The following is an 8,077-nucleotide window of genomic DNA, read 5'->3' on the forward strand; positions in this document are numbered from 1 at the left end:
CATGTAAAAGCAATTAATAAAATATATATATTATTAATAAATTATATATATTATATATTATATATAATTTATATTTATATTATATAATATATTATATATATATATAATTTATATTTATAATAAATTATAGCGTTCACAGTTCCCTGAAAGTTAGTTCCTGCAGTTTCTCAGTTCAAGAACCTGGGCTCACCAAAACAATGAGCACAAATCAAGCTGCTCACTTCTCATTCTGAAGAATGTCACTTAAAATTGTCATAGAACAAGCAGCACATTTTTATAGAGTAATTATTTTTATCCTTCATTCCTATTTCTTTCTTATTCAATGTATAATTTCTCTGTGGGCACTTGGATTCAAAGCTTTTTGGTATCAAAAGACCTCTAGTTGACTTAGCAGAGCTTTGAATGGGCCTGGGCTGCTGTAAGGTGGGAGCTAATGAAAACTGTGGTTTGTTCTCTCCTGGTGCCCTCTCAATAAAGTTTGCCAAGCTGAATAAAAAGCAGTGGCTCTGTTTTTTTATGAAAGGAAACAAGGCTGTGCAGAGTGCCACCACCAGAATTATCTACCAAAGTTCAGTACAGGCTGGCCAGCACTGAGACAGGATTTACCTCCTAGTGTGTGATGAGAGATGAGAATTCAATGCTTTGCTTTGCTTTTTCTGCTTTCCTTGTGTTAAAAAAAAAAAAAAAAGCTCAAGGCTTTGCACTGAATGAATTGTATTGTGAATCTGCGTTGGGGGACGAGGGGGGAGGCAAACTAGTCATAAGTACATTCAGTTTTACCTCCTTGAAGTAAGAAAGGAGTACTGGGAAGGACTACTGAGCACTAGCTTGTATTAAAATACAAGATTACTTTTCAGTATTTCAGACAAATTGAACAATATTTTAGCATATATTTGTCCTCAAAAATACTAAAGAATGCATATTTAGCAATGATCTTTCCACCTTTGGAGCATGTTTAAAATAAATTATTTTCTTGAGATGGTATAGCTACTCCCTGAAGAAGAACATTAATTTATTATGTTCAGATGTCTTCACACATGAGGGAGACCAATAGAACACCCTGGGTGGGATGTATGAATTTTAAAATGACTTTCAAAGGAATTTCTTTTTTTCATGTCATACTAGAAAATTGTCATTTCCTTGTTATGATTGTAAATGCACTTCCTTTCATTCATGCAGAAAGTCCAAAAAAGATCAATTACTTTCTGTGACTCTGGAAAGCCTCTCTAAATAGAAGCTTATATAAATTTGTGCTTTTTAAAAATTAATAGAACGAGTCATCAAATATCTGTGTATTAGAAGTGTACAGCAGCACGTGAAAAAAAGAGTACACAGGACAAATATCTGCCACCACTACAGGGGGAAGAAGAAAAACCGGACTCACGTGAGTGATGGCTGTGCAGCCAAGTGCAAGTGAGAAGTTGAGGGTAGCCTACATCTGACTCTGCCAGGCATTTCCTTTAGTGTTTTGACCTACCTGTTAGTGTGCCCATTGTTCAGTCACTTTTAATTAAGATACATTACCTCGACACCTCAGATACCCCACACAGAAATGAATGTACATACATGGATTCCATATGTACAGTAAATCTGACATGTCCAGGCAGATCTGGGCCAATCTGACCGAGATAAGAAGGGACAACACATGTGAAGTTTTGCAGAAGCACTGGCATCTCGTGTGGGTGCTGTGCAGTCAATCAGGGCATGTCTGATGCTTTCCCCACAGTGAGCACAGAACCTCTGGAAGAGCCTTATGCCATGCTCCTACACTGGCAGCAGGACTGCAGTGAACACATGTTATTTCCCACTTGCTGGCATCTTCTGCTGATCTGGACATATGAAAGTCATGGACAAATATTCAGGAACATCAAACGCCATCCATACAATGTTTTGTAGTGGAAAGGGAGGACATGTCTGGGGAAACCCAAATTATGGGAATAATCTTAACCTTAGAATGCATCAGATGGAACAACAGCATCTTACACCAGGACGAAGAATCCAGGTGTGGCAGTCTGAGCCACATTAGAAATCTAAAATCCAATTTTTAGGCTTCCCCCACCCCTTCTCAACAATTTATCCTAACAACAGAGAGAAACTTTCAGGCCAGAGACTTCTGTAGGGGAAGAATATACATTTATTTACACAAATAAATACTATACAAACTAAAGGCAACTATATATATATATATATATATATATATATTACATTACTATCGGTCAGTCCTTTCAAGCCCCTCCTTTAACTTTAGTCCAGGAGCAGCCTTTAAGGCTGATATGTAACACAGTCTTTTGCTGTGGGAGTGTTCTGGGCTCCTGAACACTCCCTCCTCACCAAGTTCCAGCAGTTGTTTGTTGTAGTTTCTCCTCCTCATGAAGTCCGAGAAGACAGCTTTGAGTCTTTGCTCTTCTGTTGCTGGTGATTCCTCCCTCTCGGTGTCTCACCTCTGTTCGTAGTGTAGTTTAGTTTATCAAGCGTCCACATCCTGGAATCTTCATTCCTCCACATCAGTTCTCAGCTGCCCCCCGTCAGCTTCGGCAGGCAACTCTCGAGCTCTTGGCTTATCCCCAATTTCGCCTGGGACTCTTCTCCCGAGCGCCAGGCCTACTTCCACCGCCCGTCTCTTGGCTCAACTCCAACTCTGAGCCCTTCCTCCACTCACAGTGGAGGGAAAGAAAAAGCCCCCCTCTACAGCTTCACTGCAGAAAAGGAGGGGGAAGAAGGCTTGGCTGCAAAGCCTGCCTCTCTCCTCTTACCTCAGGTGCTGTGAATTCTTCTTCCACAGCACACACTCCAAATGCTGACTCTAAATCTAGCCAAAGGCTGAGTTGGGGGATCACAGGGCTTCCTTCTCCACCCGGAGGGGAAGAGAGGGAGCCCAGCCACCCCCTGGCCTTGTCCACCTACACGCAGCAGGCACCAACAGCAAAACAACCAAGACTGCAATGCCAACCGTTTCCGGTGTGGTGATATATGATTTTGAGCAGAAGCGAACGACATGGACAGTGATTGGCTCTCCAGGGAACACTGTCCTGGCACCCAATCACCTCTGAGCCCCCCCAGCCTCTCAGGGGGGGCAATTTCTAACTATGACACCAGGACAGGTAGAAGCATGTAGCCTGGAAATCAGATGCATGCTGTCAACAGAAATTGTTTAAAGCTATGAAAATAACTTTTGAGTTTTTCTGCACATTTTAGACAAAAAGTATATAGGTTGTTTTTTTTTCTTTCCTAGTTATGAATTCATATATTAAAATTCTCCTCATGAATTCTAAAATATTGACATGTCAAACTTTAAAAGAGGTGTTCCCCATGCCATGGAGCTTTTTCAATTTTTTAATTGAAAGAAAAATAAACTTTCCCAAACGCATCTCTATATAATACCCTTGATAAAGAGTAAATGAGAGAAAATATCCGCTACATTCTTTTGAATCCAGGACAAAAGTTTCTCCAGTTATACTTGCTTATTTTCTTATCTTTCAGAATAAAAGAAATTTTTTCTTCCGCCCACTATCAGCATACAAAATAATATTTATGCTTTAAAGTGTGATCACAGGAAATGTTACTCAAGGATAAACACTGTTTTATGGGTGAAAGAAATTCGAATGTTTTGTTTCTATCAAAGATACCAGAACAGCCATCTGTATATAGGTTATGCTATCTGTAAGTTAGTGTCACTGTTTTACTGTTCTAGTGCCTGTGCTCTTATTTTTTTCCTGGTAAGGTTTCCGTAATATTCTTTTGTTTTCCAAACCAGTGAGAAAATCTTCCAGTTTCTTTTGTACTGAGCACTTAAAATATTGAAAAAAATCATTAAAAGAAATAATAAAAATATGGATGACACTGAGGGAAAAGTGTTATTGCCTGATTCAAGAAATTTACTCTCATTCCTGATACCATTTTCATACTCTCACAGAATATTTGAGGTTCAGAGAGACCAAAGCCACCAAATCCAGAAGGACATCAAGTAGAAATGTAAGTCTGTTTCTGGTCTGGCCGAATATTTATTGATAAATTCTCTTCTGCAAGGAAAGTTGTCTCCTGCCTTATTCACTGTCCCATAATCTTCCTTGGAAGGCAAATAAGTAACAGTGGGCCTTCTGTTGGAGAAATTTTTTTTGTTTATTGGTAAGCCAGAGAAGCAGCTCAACACCTGTTTGTGCTTCTTCTTTTCCCTTTCTCTAATTACTTACAGTGGACATTAAATTAGAAAAAGTAAATTGCATTTTAAATTACAGACCAGCTTAAAGTCACTCATGGAAGTTTCTTAAAATATTAGGAAAATTATAATTATGCTTACATTTTCACCATCATCTCCATTTTAACTCAGGCATTATCAGTAAGTAGAAAGTAATTACTTGAAGCCAGGTACACTATTCTAGGGGAGATCACAGGGAGGTGGAAACATGATAGAATTCCCTTTTCTGTATTCTAGACAAAAGTCAGAAAAAGCAAGAAGCTACAAATCATTTCCACCCCAGTGTGTCAGAGCCCACACGCATTACCTCCCTGACAACATCCCAGGACTTGGAGTTAAAGGGATGGAAACAAGGTGAGATTCTTCAAGGTAACACCCTTGCCTCTCAGACCATGTTTAAAGTCCCTACTGTTTTCTGAGGGGCTCCAGTAAGTTATTATCATGACTTTTGCCATGTTTGTGTGTTTATCATTCCTCTGGTTTTGCAGATGAGAAACTTCAGAATGGAGAAATGGAATGAAGTGACCAAAACAATTAAGGAATTGGTGAAAGACTCCAAAACTAAATCCAAATGAGCCCACGAGGCAATAAATCACAGATGAGTTTGGCATGAGAAAACTCTTCCTTTTTAAATGCTAGGAATGCACTTGCCATGGCCCAAGAAAAAGATGAGTCTTGATTAATCTCTAATCGAAGCCATAGTATGTAGAACGTGCCAGAATCAGAACACCAGGCACAAAAAAATGTTTGGAAAACATCAAATTTCCCAGGAATTTATCTAATGGCTGTGAGAATTTTTTGTCATTGCTAAACTTTCTACTGTTGGTTTTTTTTTTTTACTCACCTTTTCTTGCTAGCACATTCAATCAGATCTAATTTGTTTATTTTATTTGTATAAATAAAACACTACGGAGTTCAAGACAGCACAGCTCACAGATTGAAACCAGAAGATAATTTGATCATTCTCATGTTTTTCCCAGTGTGCTGGGTGGTTCTTTCTTTATTCCCTTCCATCCCCCTCCTCTCCTTCCTTCACTGCTGATGTTAATCAGAGAGAAAGGAAGTGACTGTTTTCCATTGAGAATGTTGATATTTGGTGAAAAAATAAGGGATGGGAGAGTGAAAGGTGCACAGAAAACAAAACAAAACAAAAAGTTTACTGATTAATTCCTTTTTATCTTTGCCAAATGTTGCTCTAGTGTGGGAATGGATGGAGCTGGCAGTCACTTTCACTAAGCCGGAAATACCATCTTTAATAAATTCAGTTAAAGGACTGGATGGACACATAAATCTCTTTGTGTGTGTTTGACAGAAGTAACGTAATGTCAGAGGAGAATTTAGCAGGGATCTGAGGTCAGCCTGTTTACTGTCTTTTTCCTTCTGCCTTTCTGACACTCGATACAAAGCTGAAATATTTATACTTAAATAAGTATTGCTAATGCAGGATATTGAGGTCATCAGCATGAGAACAGAGTGACAATAGTCTGTGTAAAAAATTATACAAGCTTCTTAAAAATGCTATATTTAATTGCACTGGGACTCCCTTTGCCTTCATTCTGCCTCCCAAAGCCAACATTTTATTTGGCTATGCATAATCCACCCTTCCACTGCCTAGCGGCTCCAAGGCTCAAATTCTGCTTAAACTGCTCTCAGGAAATTTTCATTATTACTACTTTCTAGGGCTTTGGTTGTTTACTGGGAACTTTGATCAATATTTTAGATTAACTAAATAATTGACTTCTGGTTCTAGTAAGTGTATTAAACCCTTTCTTTGTGTAGTACAATCATATTTTGCTGCATCTTCACAGACCGTGTACTCTGCAGCTGCTGAGGGAGCCAAATGACTCTCCATTCTGATATCATTTGTGCTGCTGAATCTCTACCAAAGGTGCCTGTGCCATTCATATCATTTTTCCTCGTTAGCATACAGCCTAAGGTTGTCTTCCCTGGTAAGAGTCTATACACGTGAGTTCATCTGCAGCCTCTAGATCCTAAGAGTATTTTCCCAATGCTTATGCCTCTTTTCAGTTGTAGTACATTAGCCTTGCTCTGATAAGACCATTATACATGTTTTCTGTCTCCTCTGCAAGACTGTTGTGGATTCTTTCCTCAAAGGCTCCTGAGAGCTCCTCAAAGCCTAGCCCCACTAATTTCCCTCCTCATAAATGCAGAGATGTGTGACTAGATCGTAACTACTGGTCTTCTCCTGTATATCCCCAATATGTGACTAAAAGTCACCTTCCTATTTTAAAAAAACTCCTATGAACTTGAGGCACCCTGAAGTATCTCAATTTTCTTTCTTTAATATTTAAATAATGATGTCAACAAACTGCTTGAACTGATAAAGGGATTGCCTTTGTAGATTTTGTTATTTGGAATTGCTCCCTCTCAGCAGTTCCCATTCCAAACTTAGTCTTAATCTAGAGAAAAAGTCCCTCCCCCCTTTTGTCTTGTTTTTCCTTAATTTGTACTTTCTTTTGAATATTTTTCTTTTTACTCAAATAATTTGGGATAGACTTTTAAATTCATTTATTTATTCAATATGGAAGGGTGAAAACAAACATAAGTGCATATACAGTTTGAAGAATATTTTTGATGAAAAAATGCAGTCTGCAAGTACTCCATCTGCTTACTCTTAAGTGATTGCTTAGTTTATTGGTGTAAGTCACAAATGGCTTTAAGTAATGAGTAATTTTATATCTCTTAGGTGATGTTCCAAAACTCTGCCACAAAAGAATGATTACACCATAAAGAGTCTCTAAATATTATTTTTTAGTGAGTTAAAATCTCACTATGATATTCACTAAGTACTGTATTTATGTCATGGGTTCTCCAAAAGTGGATACTCAGTAACAGTGACAATAGAAAACCCAAAAAGCTATGACAATGAATAATTCAGCTATTATGAAGCAATACTTTTACATTACTAAAAGTAATGAATGTGTTACTTCCCCTTCAGGAATGATTTGGTAGATTTGCCTTCATCCTACCTTTTTCTTTCCTATCAAGACAATATGACCAAGACAGTATAAACTAACTGGTAAGAACCAATTAGCGTTTTTAGTAAAAAATAGATCACAGAAAAAACTCATCCTTATTTTGAATGTTGTGACTGGGAAGAAAGTTGAAGAGATGGGAAACTTAATTAGTTCTGCTTGTAAATTATAGTCCTATGCCTTTTCCAGCAGTGACTTCTTGGTTTTGCAGCAAATGCCTCTGATATTTTCCAATTCAGAGTGCTCCCTTGCTGTGAGCCGCCTTGCTATGAGGCCACCTGGGATCAAAGCTACTTTCCCCCTCCTGTGGTCTCAACTAACTCCATTAACTCTAATTACAAACACTTCTGTTATACCAACCAGATTTTATGGCTTCCAGTGAGTGAGCTACACAGAGAAGGAGAAAGTCCACATGGTACTACTCAGTTCCTTCTTCAGCATTATTGCTTGCCATACATTAACCTCATCCATGGTAAGTTCGAAGCTAGAATCACTTTGTCTTTACCTTGTGTAATCAAAAGGAGGTTTAAATTGTTTCTCGAAGTACATCATTCCAGAAATTAATGAACTGGGACAAAGAAAAGGCTGTACAGGATTTAATTTGTCATATGTACTGAGAGTCCCAGAAACAGCTATAGTGTATAATGATGCCACTAACAACTTTTTCTTAATGCACAATGCCATAAAACAAAAGCGTGTCATTCTATATATACAACACACAGAGATACATGCATCACTTGCTCTCAACCTGTTTCCTGATGTCAACATTTTTCAAACTGTTCCTTAAATGTAAGTGGAAGATGGAAACAACCAGTTTATTTTAATGAGGATTGCATATTATATGACAGGGGGCTTACAGATTCTACCTGAAAGGGGCTAAATAATA

General features: G+C 38.2%; 1 long non-coding RNA gene across 1 annotated transcript; it reads left to right on the plus strand.

Moving 5' to 3' along the window:
• Window positions 1–3,096: 3,096 nt before the first annotated feature.
• On the plus strand, window positions 3,097–4,791 carry LOC108503598. Its single transcript, XR_001876872.1, has 4 exons — window positions 3,097–3,210; window positions 3,914–3,972; window positions 4,433–4,549; window positions 4,684–4,791. It is a non-coding gene; the product is annotated as an uncharacterized LOC108503598 (long non-coding RNA).
• The last annotated feature ends 3,286 nt before the right edge of the window (window positions 4,792–8,077 follow it).

The sequence above is a fragment of the Lepidothrix coronata genome, unplaced genomic scaffold, assembly GCF_001604755.1.
Source record: "Lepidothrix coronata isolate B3197 unplaced genomic scaffold, Lepidothrix_coronata-1.0 Scaffold5, whole genome shotgun sequence".
Lineage (NCBI taxonomy): Eukaryota > Metazoa > Chordata > Aves > Passeriformes > Pipridae > Lepidothrix > Lepidothrix coronata.